The sequence below is a fragment of the Hirundo rustica genome, chromosome 6, assembly GCF_015227805.2.
Source record: "Hirundo rustica isolate bHirRus1 chromosome 6, bHirRus1.pri.v3, whole genome shotgun sequence".
Taxonomy (NCBI): Eukaryota; Metazoa; Chordata; class Aves; order Passeriformes; family Hirundinidae; genus Hirundo; species Hirundo rustica.
Window position 1 is genome coordinate 44,290,920 of NC_053455.1, and position 23,292 is coordinate 44,314,211.

Genomic DNA, 23,292 nt, shown 5'->3' on the forward strand with positions numbered 1-23,292 from the left:
GTTGAGGGGGTAGAACACCCTCACATTAACTCTATTATAGAGGTGATCAATGCCACATAAATCAAAGCAGATATATTGGCATAAACACTCAGACTCAGCTCCGTTGTCTTGTGTGTGCTTGGTAATAAAGTTTGCAACACTTTAAATGCAAGATGAGAAGGCATTTTCCAGAAAATTTATTTTATTGTATTTGCAGTAATGCAGCTGGGTGAAGCTGGAAGAAAACTTCCCCTGAAAAACCCAGTTCATCCACCACCCCACTCAAGGCAGAGGTAGGACATTGCCACTTTCCAAGTACTGAATAATGAGTCTGTTTTGTTCCTTCTCCTCCCACAAATATTCCTGACTTTTCCTGCTGGGAAGAAGGCAGTGAGTGGCAGCTGGGAGGGGAGTAAAAGAGGCACATGCAGGCTTGAAAACTCACAGTTCTGTGTATGGCTTGTCTGCAAGTGAGCATCGAAGCGTGTCCCTAGACAGACACATCGTGGTGAGTGAGAAGAGCTCTTTTAAGCATAATAATCTTTTATAGTCTATCATTTGAGACATAGTCTGAGTTCATGAATGATTTTTCAACCTATTACACTGTCAATAGCATACTTTTCAATCTTCCCCTTATTAAGAAACTCTTCCATTCCTGCTTCCTCCTCTCAAGCCAGGGATATTGGAAGGATGCACCCTCTGAGACTGTTTACTTCCATGGAGATCTTTAATAAAAATGCAGTGACTGGAAACTGTGAAGATAGAGCACTCTCAGAAACAGGAAATTTAAAGAGACAAATATGCCAAAGTCCTCAAGATGCTGCCAAGGCAAGAATTTCGGGAGGAAAACAATGCTGAGTAACATAATTTCCCCCAGTAGCTGCAAGTCATTCAGCAACCTTGAATTAAGCTCACACCACTGCTGTCTCTGCACAGTTTCACAGGAGAGGAATGAAATCCTTTATCAGCAGGACCAAAAAAACCTCCAAAGAGGGTAAATATTAGAAACCCACAATTAAAGTCAGGGACCTGGCAGCTGCCCTGGAATGATTAATGGTCTCACACATCTCCTTATGCCCTGGCTCAGCCATGCTGAGCAAATGTTCGAGAATTTCATAATCTCAGCAGCCCCTTTGCTTTCAAAGACATAGCCTGGCTGTGCAGTGATTTCTGCAAGAGACAGTTAAAATGAGTTTGTTTTCCTCTTTCACTCCCCTCTTTCTTGAAAACACTCGTAAAGCAGCGGCATTGCACAGGGACTAGTGAATCGCCGTATACAGTAGCACTGTACACTGAACAACAACTGGACCTTCACCTAGGAGCAGATCAGACAGAAATCTGTTACCATAAACAAGCAGGACTGGCAACACAAGTGGGTGATGGGCTGATAATAAAGAATACTGCATTACTGCTGGGAAAAATACAGCAGCAGAAGAGTAACAGGAGAAAAGTAGGCACACACTGACACTGTGCATCAATAGGAATCTCCCAGAGTGCACATCCTGGCTTCAGCAGGCTGTGCAAACCCACGGACCAGCCTGGCTCCTGTTTGGCTGCAAACACCCATGCACAACTGCATGCATCTAATGCCTAACTAAGACGTGCAGGGGAAAGATAATAGAAACTAACAAAAGTAAGGAAGCTGCCTGTATGGACATGTCCTGTCATGGGTTGGCACAGTTTGGTTTTAGTTAGGGAGGAATATGAATTATTACCCTGTCAGGACCTATCGGAAACCAGTTTGGTACATTGGCATCTGCTTTGACCACTGAGAATGTTGAATGCGACTTGGGGAAGCTCCCATATACATCCTAATTTTGTTCAGGTCAGCCCTTTTTCCTCCTGGCCAGCTGAGCAGGTAACATCGAGTGGGACCTGCTGCTCCCCCCACACCCTTTGAGGAGGGAGCCAGCCCCGAGGCCTGGCCGGGCCCCATCGGCTCCCGGCGCGGGAGGAGAGGTTGCAGCTTAACATCAACCACTTTAAAAACCTCCCCGGAGCAGGGAGGGATCTCTGCCAGCCCCTGATAACAGCTGTGGGCCCGGCTGGGCCGAGGCCGCCCCCATTGTCACCGAGGGGTGCGCAGAGCTCTCCTCTCCCCTCCTCCGGTGATTCCAGAGGAGAGGAAAAGAGTGGAGGGAGGAAACCGGGCTGATGATCTGAGATGCACGGGGGAGAGAGAGAGAGAGAGAGAGAGGCTGCTGCTGGGGGCAGAGAGCACATGGCCACTGCAGGCCTGGGCAGATCGAACCCTTTCCTGGCCACATGGAGCTTACAAGGCCCAGCCCTTCCTGAGAGAGAAAAGAGAGACAGAGTGGACGTAGAAAAGATACCGCATGAAGTCAGTGGAGCAAGAGTGAAAGAAAACGATAAAGATTATTAGAAAGAGGGATTGAAGAAGTGAACATTTTTAACCACAATTCTCTGGTGTAAACTATGGAGAAATGGACTGTTTCTTGTAATATCATAATGTTGTTGGGAGAATGCTGGTTCTAATTAAAGTTGGGGACTGATATGATTGAGATTTAAGTGAGAATCTTAAAGCTCTTCACTTCTGGGGTAAAAGGACGTCTCAGCCTTTGAGACGAAGATAATTTTCGAGAGAAAGTGATTTGAAGCCCTCGGCTCCTGGGGTAAGAGGAGGAGGTCTCTATTTTCTTTTGAGATAGAGACAATTTTGGAGATAGAAGAGAATCCTTATTTTTTGCTAGAGGAAGAATTCTTAAACAGTACCCCAGATACACTGAGAGGCCCACAAGTAGCGAGGGGAAAGGCTGCTAATGGGTGGAACAACAATCTGCAAAAAACTCCAGGTAGTTGCAGATTTGTGACATTGGGAGCCACAAGACTGTTGTAGTCTAGTGGCGAGTGTCTCCATGGTACTCTAGAGAGATTCCTCTCCCAAAGCAATAAAAAATTATGTTTGAATGGTGAAACTGACTGAAAATCACAGGTTATGTCTCTCCATGTTGTTTGTAAAAAATTTAGCAGTTTGTTAAGGGAAGGGAAGAGTGTTTTGAAGTTTCAGCTTGGTTTTTTTTTCAACTTTTCCATTCTTTTAGTGTGCGTTAATAAAACTATTTGTTTATTTTTAAGCTTAAGCCTGCGTTGCTTCTCCTGCTCTTCTCCCACAAAAAGAGAATTAACACTAAGACCTCTACACTAAATTTGGCGAACGTGAAACCACATTAATTGGTGTTTCCACCCGGCTTCAACTGAAACCATTACAGTCCCCATGAACATCTGAGGAGTGAGCTGGTCCATACTCTTAGTGCTACAGCTCTAGTTGCAATTTGTACCCTTGAAATCAATGTCTAACTTGTAATGACATATTAATTTACTTCTTTAGATGCCTGACTTTGGAGGTGTTGCAACAGGTTGCTGTTGCAGGCCAGGAAGGCGACTCCTCCTCAAGCTTTACAACAGGCACCATCTCCCACCCTGCAAGAAAGTCCTGCTGGTGAAAGCTGGGTCAGATGCCCAGGACCTTTCAGATCTTAAGCTTTCCTGAGCAGTTACAAAGAGCTGATGAACATCCCCCAGAATGCTAGTACAATGGCTATGTGCCTAATAATCTACTATGGACTTTGATGGTAAAAATCAAAAGTTGCCCATCTTTTAATCCCTTCCAGTCATGCAAGCTATGGGTAAAACAAGCCAGGTCTCTGTGTGATGATGAAACCCTTCAAAGCACTTTCCCTTAGCACACTGGTCTTGTCAAGAAAGTATTTTCAAACCTGTACCTAAAAAAACATAAGGGGAGATGCTGAGGCACCCAGCTATTCTGCCCTTCAAGTTTCCATAACCTGTCCTATCCACTCTGTCCTCAAGGTGTGTGGGGACACAAGGCATGGAAGACAGACAGCTCTGTCTTTACAGTCTAGCTGGGCTTTTTGGCAGATTCATGGGCATGTTAGCAAAGTCTCACCATAGCACTAGGGAGGGCAAGCTCCCTCGTTTCCACTTTGCAGAAAAAGGGCAAAGGAAAGCAACTGACCTCCTAAGGCCAAGAACCATGTCTGCAGCACAGCTCAGGCTCTGCTGCTCCAGCAAGCAGTTCACTCCTTTTCAGCAAGCTTCAGGGCTCAGTAAAGATCGGGACCCCAGAGGCGTTAGTCCACTGTAGGTGATCATGTGGGGCTACACCACATTCTGGGTAAGGGGCATACAGTCATACAGTCCTGTGAGTGCATTCTCCCCACGCTATTAAAAACCAGGCATATCTATTAACTCTGTCTGCAGAGAGGTTTTTATTGCTTTTCCACTTGTGTTATAGTCACTACTGTTGTAGAAAGTAGATTCAACATGAAGCAAATTCATGTTTAGAACACAGAGCTTATTCCAGAACTCTCCTGCATTTTATTTACTATCAAGATATATGTTTTATAGCAATGCTACTCTTTCAGTTGCCTTTCCCTCTACTTTAATATGGAGATTTTTATTGCTGCCATATCTTTTAAAGGTGGCAGCAGTGCTGCCCAGGGGCTTTGGACATACAATCGCTGCAGCCACGGCTGCAGCAACAACCAGTGCTGAGGCAGCATGTGAGACTAAAGGCAGTTTTAAGGGCAGTCATGAGGGAAAACTTCAGGCCTGTTGTGAGCTGTTGTGGTAAATGGCAACAGAGCAACTCACTGCTCTGCCAGGGAATCTCAGTAAATCTTCTCCTCTTTCCAGCACATGATGAAATTTCCCTGGCCAATTTATTTTCCTCAGTGTCTGTTTTGCAGCCTACCCATCATCTGAGAAGTGAGAGGAAGTGGGTAGCAGGAAAACAAGCACACTCAACCTACCTTTAATGAGTTGCACAAGGGGGTAACAGCAGAGCGTGCAGTGACAGTGCTGTGGGCATCTTCTTCAGTGGAGAGGGGGAGAAAGGAAAGAGAGATAGGGAAAAGGGCAGTGCTAAGAGAAGGAATGCAACTGGGGAGATAGAGGCCAGCTTGGTCATTTCTGAATAAAGCCTTTATCTTAGGAGGTTGGAAGAGCATCTCAGGCCATCACCTCCAAGGCAGCTGGAGTGAAAATTCCCCCACTTGTTTAATGGCAGGCCTTATTTCCATCAGCTTGTGTGCAGTCTCAATTGACAGGCAACCCCAAAGCAGAACCAAAATCTCCCATGCCAGCCATATACTTCCAAAGCTCATATGACATTTTCACATTGGAGACTATGCCTAATAAATCTACCCAATTGCTTTGTGCTAAATCTTATCCAGGACTAATCACTTTTGTCAGACAAGCTGGCCTTTCTCACTGGTTCAGTTATAAACTTATGTAGCAGTGCTGAACACACTTGATTTCTGAGTTTTGGCTTTGTTCAAACACAGTGATTTTTGGTACAGCATGACTACAGACAAAAAAAAAAAAAAGTCCCAACAAACCAGACCAAAGATCAGCAAAAAGGTGAAATATTCAAAGAAGAGAATATATTATATTGTTTATCTTTCTGAGAAATGAAAGAGTGCCAATGGCCCTGTAGGAAAAAGAGAAATCTGAGGTTCAGTAATATCCTGTTTCTACTAAATAATCTGACATTTTCAGTGTGACCCTGCTGGAGGCAGCAAAAACACAGATGTGTGAAGGCAGATGAGAAGTGGTTTAAGTAGGTGCATTCACACTTCAAGGAACTTTCAAAGCTGTCCTACACCTTGCAGGCAAATGGAAAAATGGCTGGAATAATAACACACGGACTACTTGTTGGGTTGTTTCTGTGAGAGATGTGTTCAAGAACAAGCCAATAATGAAATCACTCTCTTAATGCACCCTGAATTGTTACTATTATCTGCCATTCATTTGCCAGGGGTTTCACACCTGCTTGGGAAAATTCAGATTCTGTCATCTTTCCTGATCACAGTGTCTGGCATGATTTACCAAGGAAGCCATCTGAATTTCCTCTGAATTAATCCTTATTTTAGTGTCCAACCAGTTTCAGAGAAAAAAAAAAACCCAACAAAAACACACAAATAGCTACATTTCTTCCCATTCCATAGATGAAATACAATCTTGGTTTCATGCATCACTCACACACCTTTGTGTAAATACATATAATGCACACATGAGCATGCTCCCTGGAAACAAATGATCCCTTTACGTAAAAGTACAGAGATGTTATTTTTTCACCCAGGAGCCAGCTGCAAGTATTTTTAAGTAGAATAACTTGTTCAATAGTTGAGCTGAAGGCCCTTATGGATCCAGACCGGGGCCCTGCTGTATTAAAGTTTCATACACGCCAGTCCCTCTCTCAGACACCTGACTCATAGCAAGTAGTCCAGAGAAGTAGCCTGAAAGGGCAATAAACAAAAGGGCCACTTCCATCTCACAGCACTTGTGGACAAAGGCAGAGTTGCCTTTGGATAAAATTTCTAATTTCAGCTGTCTGTATCTCACTCTGATGCCAGTGGAGCAGGAATGGCTAAGAGGGATGTATGCTCCTTGGCTACTGCGGCTTATTTTTTGTTTGTGTAGTTTCCTTTCTATCTGTGTTGAAACAATGGGCTGTGGATTAGAACTGTACTCCATTTAGCAGTTGTTTTAGCATGAAGCTTTGGCAGGAGAAGTGCTAAGGCAGCAGCATTTCAGTCTCCACAGCTAAAACAGACTAAAATTGTTAACTGGGGTCTGGAGATGGGATTATGTGTCCAAAGCCCCGGTCCTGAACATCCCTCCTTGGCTTTTTCTGTTGTTGTTGGCTATTCAGCAGTGCAAATGATCATAGGCAGCCTGGCTTCCAGAGCCACTTTTCATTTAGAAGGGAAACCTCAAGCGGGGGTCAAGTTGTCCTCAAGTGGTCTGTCCTAAACCAGGTTTTGTTGACATTTACTTGCCTTCAGAGGTAAGGGCCTGTGCAGCAAAAGCAGCAGAGATGATGAATGCCTACCAAACACACCTGCATTAGCCTAAGCTAGCAACTTATTTCATTGCATTTTCCCTAATGTATTTCAGAAAGAAACTACAAAAATATTTGCTTAAATAAAAAACCAACTTCATACAAAACACTGCAGCAAAAGAATAAGACAAAATAGACAAACATTAAAGTTACCTGGAGTAGGAGTTACAGCATGGCAGCCTCTTATTAAGGAAAAAAGAATAAGTGACATGCTGCACACATACCTATTCTTTACATCAGTGTGTGTGCTCATGTAAGACCTTGAATTGGCTGATGAATGGCTTTGGTTTATAAATGTATCTCATTTCTTTTCTTCCCTGCTCTTCCACTTCAGGCCTCTAAAAACTATAGGATGAAAGACAATTCCTCTCATCGCTTTGTTTCATTCTTGAGAATATAGATTAGAAGCAGGAAGCCAAGGAGACCTTGGGATGATTTTAATTGCCTGCAGTTCCTTTTGGAAAAGAGGAGAATAGATATGCAAGGTCCTTGATGAAAGACAGATGGATGACAAAAGTCTACCTCACTGTAAGCTGCTGCAGCAGAAACAGGCATGTGGCAGCACTTACTCGAGCACACACACAATTCTACCATCTCGTCATAAAGACAGACAATCTTAGAGGCTCCCCACAGCTGGACAGCAAGTTTTTGGGATGAGACTGTGATATGCATGCAGTATCATTAAATTAATTAAAACTGGACAATGAGAAAAGAGAGGAGGAAAAAATGCAAAGTCCCCAAATGATTCATGTCCCTGGCTCAGCAGCCATGCTTGTATTTCTGCAATAATGCACATACAGCTTGGCTGGGAGGAATTTTTCCTGTGTCACATGGCATCTACCCTTTGCCTTGTGCTGTGTCTACTAGAACTTGTTTCTTATTGGTAACTAGATTTGCACCACACTGACAACCAGAAGGATGTCATGGACTCCTTTCATATGAATCACAGAAAGAAGTTAGAGCTAACAGACTGTCTTCCAGAGGGAACCGTGGCCTCTCATTTTAATCTGACATCATCTTACACAACCAACCTCTTGTTCCTTGTCCTAAAGTTTACAAAGATCTGCGAAGCCCCATTCCCCAGGGATCTGGTTAACCCTTTGAATGGTTTACATTAGATTGGTTGCTTGTTTGTGTCTGCCTTGTTAGGTCTGTTCCATCTTGAGTGTGCTGCTGAGGAAGAGAAGCTGCCCACTGAAGAAGGACCAAGAGGAAGCCAGAGCTGTTCAGACATCAGTTCAACAGGCTGGCACACACTCTGTTCAAGACCCGCAACTATTCTCTACCAAAATTGCCACCGCCGCTAACACACAAAATGTTTCCTTTGACAGAAGTTTTAGGTAAAGAAGCAAAGTATAGAGATCAGTATCTTTGTGGCACCATGACTTCTGAAATTCAGCTACACCCTCAACTGAAGGGCTGGTGGTTCAGTAGATGCTTGCTTAAGTATGCTCAGGGGTGCTTGTTTAAACCAAGGGTACTCCTCCTTTGGATACTGCTTCTCCTTTGGATGCTGCTTCTCCTTTGGATGCTGCTTCACCAAGCACGAGGTCAATTGCCTGACTCTTCTTTTGGACTGCCAGGGAAAAGAAATTACTCATTGTTTGATTTATAATTAAAAACAATTTATAAATTCATGAAAGAGTAAATGATTTCACTGTTCTAAGAATAAGTAGTTATATGGTGTCATGTTTAAGTTTTTAAAGAAAGGAGGACACCAACAAAGATATTTGACAGCTCCGAAAAAGGAACAGGGAAAGGAAGTTTTATAGGAACACTAATGGTTTTACAGGAGACATTTCAGTATCACAAAGTCTTTGCAATTCTCTAATGAGATTTCTGGACTGCTCCTGGTGGATCAAGATTGAGAACATATCCAAGTGGTGTTTCATCACAGCAAGCAGCTGAAATAGGAGGCACATGGCAATAGACAGAGAGGCAATAAAGTTTTGCTCAGAAAAAGGACAAAAATTCTACTAAGAAACCATATTCGAACTGCTTACAGGAAAAAACAAACAAAACATAGATATCCACAGGAAGCATTTTGTATCCTGTTTGGCTGCTTTTGATGCAGCTTGAACATAACAACCAGTGTACCGAATCTACACTTTCCAAAACGGGACTAGGGCAGGAATGCTGTGCTCTATAATTTGATTAATACACAGCCAGAAAGCAGCAGGCTGGATGTTTGTTTTTATTAACCCCTTAAGTCAGCTCAAACTTCTGTAGTTTCAGTATACTCCTAGAACTTCTGGACCATTCAGAATCATGGAGAACAATTTCTGTGATCCAGGACTTATGAACCCAGACCTTGGTCACAGCAAAAGGCCATGAATGTGTCACTGCCTAAGCTGTCAGCAGGGACACCGAAAGAACTGGACCCTACCCCAGCATGTGAAGCGGCCAGCACAGTTTTGCATTCTCCTGTGCACTGAGATCCAAGCTATGGAAACCAGCTCCAGCCTCAGTGGACAATAAACCAAAAGCATGGATCATTAATAATAATTCATAATATGAATTATGAAGAAGAAATTGTCTCCTAAGCGTTATAAACCACTAAACTGAGGCTGGACCGGGAGAAATCGAGAAGAAGTAATTCATTTTCCCAGGGAACACAGGCTTATGTGTTCCTCTAGACATCACAGGACTGGGAACGTTGGCTTCCCAACAGTGCTGCAGTGCATTATTACAGCATGAAGTGTCCAAATAGTGACAGTAGGCATGAAATGTCAACTGCTCTGCACACTAAAAGGAGCCTCAGGTGGGCTTGCTAAGGAGCTGTTAAAAGTTTTTGGAAGTCATCTTACAGGGAAATATGAAAGCAGGCTGGAACTGGATTTGTACTGCTGGTGTTCACTGTTCAAGGGGACCAGAGGGGATAAAACTAACCAGAAGCCCACATTTCTGTTTTTAATACTGATATTTTTTTCATTATTTTTTATTGTTTCTGGAAGTTAAATAGATGTTTCTGGTAAAACTTCGCTGACAATATGGGTGCTAGAGCCTTTTGTATTAAGATTGGCTACCATCTCAAAGTATTTACAAAATACTGCTGAACAGTCAGGCCTCTCACTTCTTTCCTATTTGTGTTCCGTGAACCACTACATGCATACTGATGCAAATTGTACAATATATCTATACTTGATTCTTCCTGTATTGTCACCACATCTCACAAGAAAAGTGATTTCAGAGCCAGTGAAAGCCATCATTCTTCCCATGCAACTGGTGCAGGAATGTTTTTAGTCTTTTGCATCAGAGCTGCAACAGGACAAAGATTTTAACTGCTACATTTAACAGTAAGAAATATCTTTCGTGCCACTCTCAACCGCAGAATGATCTTGTAAGGGCAGCTTCCTTTAAAACAGGCCAACTTCCAGCACAAGCACGAAAGCCTTTAGTTCATATCGTAGATGTAAGTAAAAATCCAAAAGTAAAGAGAAGGGTCCGGGACAAGGCCCCCAGGTGCACCACTGCCCCACCCATTCCCGCAGTGGCTGTTTCTGCTCGCAGCACCCTAGGACATTTCACTGGGCTGTCCATTTAAGGCTGGTTCCAACTCATTCTGGCTGCCTGACAGAGGTGACCTGCGAGAGGCCGCTGACAAGCAGTCAGTTCATTGCTTCATGAAAGACGGACACATTCGCTGCCATTCAAGCTCGATTTTACATAAAAACAAGAATGTGCTGTTCCAAATGTTGCACTCAGCATCTTGGAATGATGCCTTTGACCAGGGGCACTGGGGCCAACAGAAAAATGAATTATTACACAAGACACTGTCTTTGTCCCTTTCTAGAGTTTAAGGGAAAGATGCAGACACTCAGCCAACTAACTGCTCGACACTGTTGTTTCTGTAATATCCAGGACCTGCTAGATTTCTGGAGCAGACACATGACCGAACTGTTCTTCTGAAACAAATGTCAGACTCCTTGATCCATCAAAATGGTGCAAGTGCAAGTGACAGTGCATAAGATGATGCTGCGCCTGCAGGGGTGAGAAGTCATGGCTTATGGTAAACAAAGACATATTAAAACAAGGCTGTACTTAAAAATGGTAAGAGAAGCGTGACTTGAGAACACTATTTCCTCAAGTTGTTGATTTTTGTATCAAAATTGTTTTTATTTGAAGGTCCTTTGCCTAGAAATGTGATTGTTAGATAAATAGTAAATATTTGGGTTTCTTCCCAGGAGCAATCCCCTGATTTCCTCAGACCAGAAAATTATTTAGGCTACACTTGGCTCATGCTCAGGCACCTCTTTTTATAAAACTGAGCACCTACAAATTATATTTTAGCAAATATAAATATGTCCTTTAACAAATGAGGAGCTGATGAATTTCATGATGCAATCTGATAACCAGACAGATGGGAAATTACAAAAAGGGGGAAAAGGAAGATTAAAGAAACCCACATAATTAAGACAGTGATATGAACCCCTAGAGCACACCTAGAACTTGTCAAAACCACATCACGCATTCGGATGCACTGGCTCATCCTTTGAGAGCCCTAGAAAGAACAGAGTAGTGATTGATCATGAGTTCATGTGCTTTTACAAGGTTACAAATTATACTCTCAGTAGAAATACTGCTGTAAACCTGTTGTTTAATTGCTGCCAGGTAGATTCCTACCTGCTGGCATGCTCCTCTCACCTGCTTCACCAAATATCTCCTCAGCCAAATCTCTTCTCTCCTCTCAAGCTCTCAAAGTACCACACCAAGGGTGGTCAAATCATAGTCTTTAGCATAAGTGTGCAGTATTTCCTGCTATAATTGTGTAAAACTGAGATGTGCAGGGTCACAGACAACTCCATTCACTTTTCACTCATCCTGGGATAAAATGAAGAACTCGGGATGCAAAGACTCCCTCTGAATCATCCAACCCTGTTTACATCCATCATAGGTAAATACATTCTGTCCCGAGTAGGCTCCATCCTAAATTAATCATATTTTCACCTTTGTTTTTTGTCAGGAACAAAATTATGCTGTTCCAAATTCTCTAAGTGGAAGTCTACCTCAGACCCTCACTTTTCCTATAGTTAAAAACTTTCTTCTAATTGCTAGCCTGAATGTATTCCTCAATAATCTGTGCCCTGTTGTTCTTGTGCCAAAACAGCTTAAATTATTCTTTCCTACACACAGGACAAACTACTGTTGCTTCTTTGCCATAATTTTACTCTGTGACACAAATCTTCTCCCTTTGTATTATCTTTTCCTTTAAGCAAACCATAAGTGAACACATTCCCAGGTTCATCCTTCTTGAATATGAATGACCAGAACTACACTCTTGATTCCAAATACACAAAACTGTAAAGCCCCTCACTGTCATCTGTACAGGGAGGATGGCATTTGCCCTTTCCCCAGCTGCATCACATTGGCATCTTATGCTGCAAAATACTGTACAAGTTTTCAAAAAACATGCTGCACAAATTAACTCAACTCTTTTCTGCAATAAAATAATTGAATTTCTAGACAAAACAAATGCTGCTAGTCTTATCTGGACCAAGCCACAAGCACTAGTGCCTCACTCCTGTCTAAGTTATGAGCCCATTTTCCAGCAAAGTGGATTATGTTTAATCCTTAGGTGAATAACCTTGTACTTGGTACCATGCCATTTTACAACATTTCTACTGTATAATCTTCAAGGTCATCCAATACCTCTTGCACAGTATCTTGATCTTCCTTTTATCGACGTGTCTCACAACTTCATGTCAGTAACAGAAAGCCATTTCATTAACTCTCTCTACTTTCTGAGCCAAAGCCACTAATAAAAATATTAAGTAAGACTGGTCCCCAAACCATTCCTTGATAAAGTCGCAATAACCTCCCTCCAACCTTCCTATCATTTCCTGACATCTCCTGGATACCCATGTGCTTCTGCTACTTTCTAATCCCCATCTTCTCCAGCTTATCCAACTTGCTGTGAATTGTGGCTTCAAATAATTTCTGTTTATTGCATTTCTTTGCCAAGACGATCAGTTATTGCATTACTTAAAGGTATCATATAAATTTGGCACTATCTCTGAAAACCTGATGTTGTATTTATTTGGTCACTTGCCGAGGAGAACAACTCTGGCACAGGCACATCCTGCAGTGGAACAGGGAACTGCAGCAAACTAGGAGAGTTTGTAGAGCCAGTGGAGCCACAGAGAGCACCAACACCAGCTGGGAGCTGGCAGCTCCCAGGGAGTGGCTGCAGAGGTGTAGGTGGGATTGGGAGGGACAGTGGATGTCTCTGCTGCCTCATTTAGTAATCGTGGGTACTGCTGGTGAACGGAGCAGGCAAATAGGGCACGGCACAGCAGTTCACAGGATAGGTGCCTCTCCACAGGAGGCCATTCCACTGGTCTGGTGGGGGAATCAAGGTGCACACTACTCAGCAACTGGTCAGTCCTTTTGGGACCCTTCCAAATCAGGAAAATCTTTGGGTTTTTTCTTACTTTGCATTCATTCTTGCTCATTTTCTACTTCCCAATTTGATCTATAGTTGTGAATATGAACTGACATTAGATTAGTACATCTGCCTATCCCTGAGATTTCCTGTTGTTTAGTCAAATGGTATAAATTCAGATTTCACATGCTTATTTTAAAAACCCACAAAATTCTTACTTTGACACCAGGACTTCATGTAGAAATTGTGGCAGAATTCTGGGAAAGATATAACCAACCCCTCAGGCATGTCCAGTGAAGTCTCAAAATTCCACCCCCCGTATTAAACAAAGGTGGAAAAGTGTTGGCTTGATCAGGTCCAACAAAATCATCTTTCCTGAACAGAAAGGCAAAGCAGTTTTCTTGGTTCCAGAGTTCCACCAATTTTACATTTAATTGTAATGCACTCTTATTGCACAGTACGTCTTCTCCCATCCCCCCCACTCTTTCCTCACTTAGTAATTATTTGATTGCAGGATCTTTTTTCTATTTGCTTTATTTGCCTTTGCTTTGAGTCCAGCTCAAGCTGGTTTTTGGCAGTTCTTTCCCTCTAGGGAGATGTGAATTTTTCCTCTTAGTTTTAAACTTTTGTGCTTATTTAAGCTACATCATTAATTTAGACCTGGGACCTAAAAATTCAATTTCTATTTTTTAGAACTTCTTAATGTCAAAAGTGGGAATCATCCTTGGGAGAAGAGTAAAGTTAAGTTGAGACTGTCCAACAATCATGTTCAGTGTAGTTTAAACATCCATCCTAAATAAGATTTTTATAACTTAAATGACCTGAAGACTGAGAGGAACAGGCAAAACTCACAGAACAAATCTCATTGATGTTACTTCACTCCTCATTAAGTACCACATTCTGATATTGTTTCAGTCTTTGAGGTTGAACAGTTGAGTGTCTCCATAATTAATTCTTCTGCTTCCTCTCAGTGACAAAGGGGGAGCTCCATGAATATCAGATAAGTAAGTTGTATATTGGCTCATATTAAAGATAGGAATGTCTCCCAGGAATCCCACATACTGAACAACAATAATGAAAGATGACAAGGACACTTTTTTCCACTAAATACACATTGGAAGAGGTAGGAAGACTAGAAGACAAAAAGTTACAGTGATTGCTTGCTCACTAGCTCTGCTTAACTATTTGGGAGCTCACACCCATTACCATGACTCATTAGCAATTTCCCTTCCAGAACCACTGGACAAAATGGACAAAGAAGTATTTATGCCAGAGTGAATCCCTGTCCTCAGAGGGCTTCTGACGCCACATTGCCCTGGAGCCATGAGCCCCCATTTAGCCAGGGAGCCTGGCACAGGCCCTGGGGCTGCTATGAGGGGCTCCCATACAAACTGAGCTCTGGCAGCTCTCCATCACTTCCAATGGGCAATAGCTCCCACGGCAGAGTTAAACTGTCTCGTACCTTATGGTGTCCCAGGCTCTCAGCCTGCTTGTCTTCAGGCTTCTCTAGAACTGTGAATTTAGTGGAGATTATTTTGTAATAGCAACTCTCTTCCAACAACTCGCTTTAGAGAGTAAGAAGGGCAGAAAGAATGAGCAGTAATTTTTTCCCCATTATTAAGTATCCAGGAAGTGTATTTAAGAAATGAGGAAAGTGGAGAACATTTATATCTAAATGAAGGATAGAATTACCCTTCTCATACGCCCTCAGAAGAGTAGGGGAAATGTGCCACAGAGACATCTGGATGTTTTTCAGGATTTGAGTGCTTTCCATCTGGGACCATAAATAAAAAAAGTAGCACTGCAGAAATTTTCCATTTCTAGACCAGACAATTAAATTACCTACCCCCAGAACCATTAGATGCCAGAACAGAAAAAAGTACAGCTTCACTTTTAATAACTACTGATCAAAATTGAGCAGCATTTAGATGTGACACTAGCTAGCACAGAAGTGGTAGCATGCCTGCAGATCAGCCAAATAGAGCAACACAAATGGCACATCCAACAGGAAGTACTGACACATGTGCAGGCACAAAGATGAGATGCGGCAAGTTGACCCGGGCCTCATCCTGTTGCCCATGTGTCACCAGAGCCCTGCCCAAGTGTTCCAGGAGACAGTTGGTCAGCATACCTGCTTGCAGGAACCAGCTCTGTTTCTCAGAAGATATATGCATTTCAACACAGCTGGAAAAAGCAGCTGACAGCGAAACTCTGGCAAGAGTCTACTGCTACACTGGCCAAGTCCAAACATTTGTCCAAAAACCCAAAGCAAACCAAAATTCCCACTGCAGTCTAGTGGAGTCTTGTATAAATATGGCTAACCAAGGTCTTTGAAACAGTGACTCTTCTCCTCTTAGGCCTCCAACTTATTTCTGGAAGCACTTCTACAATTAATACTAATGAATTAGAATTAATACTACTACTAAGACTAATGTTTCAGAAGCTGCCTGGGCAATATGGATAATATGGATTCTCATATGCTTCTATTTTTCGTGGAAATTCAGCATCCAGATGTCTTAAAACACTTCTCTGTTCTCACACAGCACATAAAACCCCTTCACTCAGTGGCACAATCCTGGCATGGGGACGAGGGTGGTGACCTCCCTCTGAAGCAAAAAGATTTCTCCAAGCCTGCCCCAGGCTGAGATGACTGGAGTTGGAACTGCCATTCCCAAGAAGCTGGAGCAGAACAGTGTTCTTCACCACTGACAGCGGCACATGCCCATGCCTGGCCAACACACACACCCCCCCAAGCTGGAGAATGTTTAATGAGCCATTCTGCCAGCTACTGCAAAGGTTTTATACCAGATAAAACAAGGAGTAACTGCAGCTTTAAAGTAGAAAATGTTCTCTCTTATATAAAAATGCATGATTTCACAAAAGAGGGTAATTTACATTTATCCTTTGAAGAGTGAGTACTATATATTCCTTGCAAAATACGCATTTCTTAAAAGATGATAATAACTCGGAAAATGTTTAGAGAAAACGCATCCCTTGAAACTATGTAGGGTATTTCAGGTTAATCTCACCTTTATCATTTGTTCTTCATCTTCAGGATAGACTGGCCAGCTCAGGATTCTTACACTCCATCCTCAAACTCTCCCCAGTCCCAGTGGTGAAATACCAAGTCTCCAGGCCTCTTGTAATGCAGTTTCCTTACTTTGGCTGGGTTCATCTGAGCACAGCCAAAGTAGGAATTAAAACTAAGCCCTGCAAAGTAACTAGAGCAAGTCTATGATCCAATATAAGATTTCAGGTCTTGTTTTTCATTTCCCATACAATCCACTTCTGACTAAAACCAGACAAAAAACATATTTCAGTCCACCACCAGTGGCTTGGGGACAGAGCCTTCACCCATGTAGCGCTGGCCTTGTCTTAAGAGAGGATGTAATTTCCCAGCTGTAATCTCCATAAGCATTTCTGAGTGGCACTTTGATGCCATGCCTGTAGATACTGATGCCAAAGAACAACTTAAATTAAGAGATAATGGGGCAAACATTGGCCTATATATTGGATTCCTTTTTTTTATCTTGCAGAGTAGCAGAGCACACAAAAAGATTTCTGCATCTCAAGCAAATGATCAGCAAAGAGCACCACAGTAACACTCTTACTTATGGTAATTTCTTGAGGTTCAGTGTGCCGCTGCTGCTGTGCAACCGGAAGGTGGAAAATTCTAGTCTCCTTTCACAACAAACTGCTTTCTTCTCTTACTTCACATATGTCTGCACAGCCTGCCGCTGCTCCTAAATTGAATTTGGAGTTGATTCTTGGACGTTTCCAAAAAAAAAAAAAAAAAAAAAAAAAAAAACCATAAAAACCGTTCAAGAAAAAAAATTACCAAGGTTTATACAATCTCCATCCAAAGGTGCAATTCACCTGGACTTCAATGGAAGTAATTACTGGAACATGAGACAGGAAGGATGCTAGACCTTCAGTGCTGGAAATACTTGGCATTTTTTGAGAATGGCTAAAAAGAGCCAAATGCAAAATCTATAGCAGCTTGTATGATCTGTCTCCACACCTCTGAAACATTACACAACAGGAGGGGTATGACTAAAGTAAATTTTCTCCCTTTTCTTGGTTTAGAAAAGACAGGTCTCTGCTAGGGAGGGTGGGGTCTCCCTTGGAATGGAGAATTCAAAACCTATCCCTCCGAATTATTAATTTTGAAAATTAAGGGGGCTCTCAGGCAAAGAAATGGGGCTAGGAATAGCAGTTCTTTACTAGTAAGTGTAACAAAGTAAAACAAACAACAGCAACTACAGCATTAATAATAAACAGAACCAGGAACTTCAAGGACTTTGCTTCACAAAATCCAGGGCAGTTTGATTTCGGTGCCCCTACGGGACTCTCAGAGCACCAAAGCTGGAACAGTGGAAAATCCCGGGCTGGAGGATGCGGTGAATCAGAAGCACTGTAAATCAGAAATCGGTGTCCCCGGCAGGCAGGGGGCTGTGGGGCCACGCCGTAGCAAAAAGAGCAGTGCCGAAGAAGCCGCGAAGGTGGGACAGGGCTGGCTCAGCTCCAGCAGGGCAGGAGCAGGAGCTCAGAATTCCTGGGCACACGAGCAGATGATGGTAGATTTCCCAGGGCCGGACTTGGTGGTGACAGTGAACTTCTCTCACAGCAAGCAAACAGCCTGGCCATCCTCCATCCGATGCCGAGAGCAAGAGGGCAGAGCTGCCTCCGGCCCCATCCTTTACCTGCCCCAAAAACTTGCAGGATCTTCCCCCTCCTGACTTTTGGCCACCTCTTTGTTTTGGTCAGGCACCTATAAGTACCCAGTACTTAGTCTCCGAGCAACTTCTGGGGAAAAATTCTATAAGTAAAAAAGAAACAAATCTAACCCCCAACATCCCTTCAGTCCTATTAAACCAGAGAGAAAAATGTCCCAAAATTATAAACCTTAGATTCAGGTAGGAAATTAGGCATATGGAAGTTTTGGCACCAGTAAGTGGTTTGACTTAATATGCTAGGAGTACATGAAGAAGTAACCACAGGACCTGGGCAGGTTTATTGCCCCCCTCCCCGTCTCTTCTAGCACAGACACAAGGCAGCAGATATCAACCATTACAAATTTCCACCTAAAAAACCACAAAGGGTAGTAGTACCTGTAAGAACTTATCCACAAAGGAATATTTCCAAATGAACTAAGAATCTATTTCTGAAATACAACAGCTATTTTGCTTTCACTCCCATCTGCACACTCCCCTTTCACATTAAGGATTCCTCCTTGCAGTTCAGCGTCTGAAACGATTATGCCTAAATCACATGACAGCCTTCTCAGTGTGGAAAAAGAGTGTTGATCGCAGCAGGGGCAGGCTGGTGGTTTCAAGCCCACTACCCTCGGCTAGCTGTCTGAACCAATAAACCTGAGAAGCCTTTCTCCTGCATCAAAAAGGTAAGTAGCAATGGACCTACTGGGTGCCCATAGAAATTGCTGTCATGTACATGCATATAAACACAAAGGTCAAATTATCTCTTTCAAGGTGATGCAGAGATTTCATTACTTTGAAAATGATAGAATCCAGCAGAGGTGAATCCTTATTAGATGGAGTGGTCAAGTGAAACACATTGTTTTATTCATGATGAGATCGTGACTGCATTATCAAAAATGTCTATGGGTTTCTACTCAGCATTTTCCCTACCTGTGCTGCTCTGGTTTAAACTGAGTCTCCCGTTCTTTTGTTTCCCAGCCTTTCCCTCTTTCAGCCTCTGAAAATGAAGCCAGCCAGCTGGATACCTGAATGCTTGATTTGATGACTCAGTGCTCAGGACACTGAGCCATATAGTCCCGGTGTGAAGTCACAGATATTTTGGGACCAGCTGGGTCTAATGAAGTAAAATGGCACCAGACTTACTAACCAAGACATGGGGAAAGAACAGAGGAGACTGGAAATCTGGGGATTGGAGCTTCAACATTCCAATCTTTCCTGCAGTTTACCTCATCGATGACTCTCAGCTGATCATGCAGTTCTTCAATGCCGCAGTTTTCTCAGCTGACTCACAAGAGTGTTGGGAAACTGGAGTAACTTATGTGCCCACTGATACACAAATAATTTTGGTGAGTTTCCAGAGACACCTGAAGCGTTCAGACTTTCAAAAATCTTAGAGAGCAGCAGGAAATTATGTGAGTGCATGGTATGTAAAAACTTGCACATTTTTCTTTGCACTGTGATGACCCCGTAGAGCTTGGGTTAAGTAGGAGAACTCTGGAGTAATTTAAATGCCTTCCTTTGGCTCTCTTCACTCTGCACAAGCCCTCTGATCCCCTCTGTCCTTCTCCCCTCCTGTACCCTCCCCACACACTCCGCAATTCACAGTAGCACTTGGAAGTTCAGTGCTGTTTGAACTCCAAACATCTGCCGCCAAATTATTTCTCTCTCCCAGTTCACTGAGCAGACGTTCTGCATCACTGAACTACAGAGTTTATCCACTGACAACAGGCTGATCATGGCAGCGCTAACCTTTCACAGATGAAGTGCACTTATGGGAGGGGAGGCACCCAGAGCACTCTGCAAAAAAAGAAAGAGGATGGTTCTTCCGATTAATACAGGGAGCTCCTTCCCTTCCCCACCTCCAGAAGACCCTCAAAGCAGGTATCTGATACAGTAAGTGGTCCATTAAATTGAGCCAGCCTCTAAATGACAGTGAAGTGCCTTCGGCAGGCACAGATGTGCCCATGTGCATGCAACAAATTGATTAAGGTCCGTGCAAGGAAGAGTCAATCAATCCAGAAGGGCTGGTTGCTAATTTCTAGCCAGGAGGAAGCTTCCCTGCTGTGCAGGGGATTATGCAAACCTGAATCTACAGGCATGTTTTTCCTTTGTTCATTGGCAGAGCAATGAGTGTAAGGATACTGCTTTTAAGTGTCCCTTTGCTGATTTAAATTAGGGGAGAAAATAATCTAAAGTGCTCATGACATCTACATGAATGCAAAATGAATTCATCATGATTGGCATTATTACAATGAACAGCAAATCCCTTCATAATGGCAGGACATTTAAGAACTAATGTGCTACTGGATCCCCTGTCTATAAAAGTGATAATAAGGAAATGGCTGTGTCACATATATTTAAGAGGAACTCAGCTACTGGCAAGCTGATGCTTCAAAGACTCAGAAGAGAAATGCAAATGCTTGTAGTTTTTAGCACCTCAGCTGCACAATTATTGTTGCTCTGTACTTAATGGATCTTTTTCCATCTCTGAATCTGAGCCATGCAGACCACTTTACAGTGCTGAAATGTTCCCTATAGGATGCTTGCTGCTGCCGTATCCAACCTAATTTTCAGACATCTGAAAAGAGACACTTTCAACCATTCCCTTGAAAAATTTTATGCAGTCTCAGAAAGGTTAAGGGTTGGAACAGGCATCTGTAACTCAGCCCAAATCCCATTTCTCTGTTCATCTACAATCAGGATTAGAAGACACCTAAGGCACACAAGTTTTATCTCTACAGTTACATCAAACCATTCAGCACAGATCAAATTCATCTCACTGAAGGCAAAGCATTGGTTACTATGAAGTGCACCTAAGTGCAAAAAAATGTGAAGAGTGTGCAAGTGTCCATGTACAGTGTAGTAAGGCAAAAAATATTTCCTGGGACAGATATTCAGACTTCCCATGCAAATGTCATATCTATGACAGTCAGCAATGGCTGTAACCAAATCACACCACCAGCAGAAGTTTCATCAGCATTTGGCAAATCCTTTTCTCCATATCCCTGTGATGGAAAATTAAAAGCATCTTTTATTCATCCCAACATTCATCCCAACAACCCAGGGCAAAAATATCCAACAGGAAGCAGAGCCCCTGGGAACTGTTGAAGTAAATGAGTGCAGTACCAGTGAAAAACAGGTGTTTTATTGGTCAGTGCCACCAGTGCTAATTTTGGCTCAGTGCCTTCAGCACTTTATTAAATACTCATGATCCACAGTAAAACATCTCTTTTTCCTACTCCTTTTATGTAGTCCTTTACCTGTTCCCTGTGATACAAAACTCCTTTTTTAACACAGACAGGCCACAGCAGGGTGGTGGAGTTACATTGTAAGCTTGCCCTATGAACTGGAAAAGATCTCGAGATTCTACTTTTTGTGTTGAAGACCATTTCCTGGTGCTGTATAAAGACAATGCTCCTGAGAATGCTCTGACAACAAAAACATTTATTACCTCAGCAATTTTATTAAAAAAATTAAAAACTCAGATGCTAGGAACAAATAGGTTTGAGCTCTCTTACACAAAAGCAATCTTTGTAATCAGTTGTCATTAAATTTCTATGAAAGCTAGTTGTGTTCATGTTGTAAGCTGCTTTTGGAAATAGATGACAAGGAAGAAGTTGTTCCTATGTGCTTTTAAAATGTGACGCCTTTTGCAATAATTTCACAAGAATTTGGTATGCTAGCTTGAAAACACCTCATATTTGTTAGAGAATGCTAATGCAAAAAAGGCTCTCATTCAACACCTCTGCTTTTGTGTTTTCACTTTGCTTCGACATAAATGTTTTTGTACAAAACTGTCACATTCCACCCAAGCTGTATTTCAGGTCCCAAAACACGCCGTTGTATTTTCTAAAAAGGAAACTAGAAAGAAACTAAGAAACTCATTTGCAGGCTGTGGACTGGCTGCTATTCCTCAATAATATGCAAAATTACTGCTATAGTGAACTCGTGAAAAGGGTATCCTGCTTCGCAGTTTTTTTCTGATGGTTTCCAAACCCAGTATAAAAGAAAACAAGTCACACAGTCCTCTCACCATGTTCAGAAACAAAGCCATGAAGTTGCTCTGCTCCGTTTCTGAAGACCCAAGTCAACTGGAAGAACCTGAGACTGACCTTCTGCTCCACCTTGGCAGAGGCTAAAAGTGACTTTTCCATAAATGGCCCTAGTGCCCAAATTGTGGGGCTTCCACGCTGAGATATATTCTACCTGTTGTCTGTGCCCAGCTTTTGGATGCAAAGGGAGAATCATAAAATCTAGGGTTTTGGTCAAACTATCTTTGCAAAATGCAATTTTCTCCTCTTTCAGAGACCAGCTCCACTACTGAGGCAAATGAAGTGCAGGCAAGAGAGGCTCCTTCCTAAGAGCAACAAAAAAAATGTACAGTGCCAGACTTCACCACAGACAGGCACCAAGAGTAGGGTATCACACTAAAACTGCAAATGTTGCAGAGTCAAACTGCTAAAAAGGAAGCTATTAGAAACTTATAAAAAGAAAAAAAGTCAACTTGGTCATCCTGACACATATTCAGGTGGGATGTCAAATTACAATAATCTGAAACGTTCTGTTTTTCAAACACAAGAATATTCTACAGTGTTACAACCAGACTGCAGCAATAGCTGAGCATGTATTTTGCACACTTCCTTCCATATCTGTCTCACAGTGACAGTAAAACAAACCAGTGGGGAAAAAAAAAAAAAAATCTAAACACTAAACATGTAGCTTTCCAGTAACAGCCTTCCCTCTGCTTTGTTGCATACAAGCAGGAAGTAAAACACTGACAAGAGAACATCCAACGATACATGAGACACAGATAATAAAAGTACTGTCTCCAAAGACCTTGACAGGCAAAAAAGTGATACTGTGAAAGCCACAAAAAGGGCTGAACCCAAAAGAGAACAGGGTGATGTGGCTGCTAGCGTAACTCACAGAGGACCCTGAGAGCAGAAGGCAGTCAGGCAGTCTGGGACATCACTTGTCTTATGAGACAGTTCATCCCCTCCCATCCTGCATTACCAATCAATCACTCTTCTGGCTCTGACCAGGCTGGAATGCATTTGAACAGGTATCTCAAACTCTGTGTTCTAGGTAGCGATCTTGCTGGATAAGTATACTTTGGCTGAACAAAGGTCCAGTGCACCAGTACCAGACAAAATTCACAGCCTTGATTCTGATGATATTAGCAGGGATGATCCGACCATCATTTCTAACATTAACATGTGTTAACTCATTGAAATCCTACTATTCACCTTTACATCAATTTGAAATAGCCTTTCCCTACCCCTATTTCTTCGTATTGTCTGAAAGGCAATGAGATATCAAGAACCAAG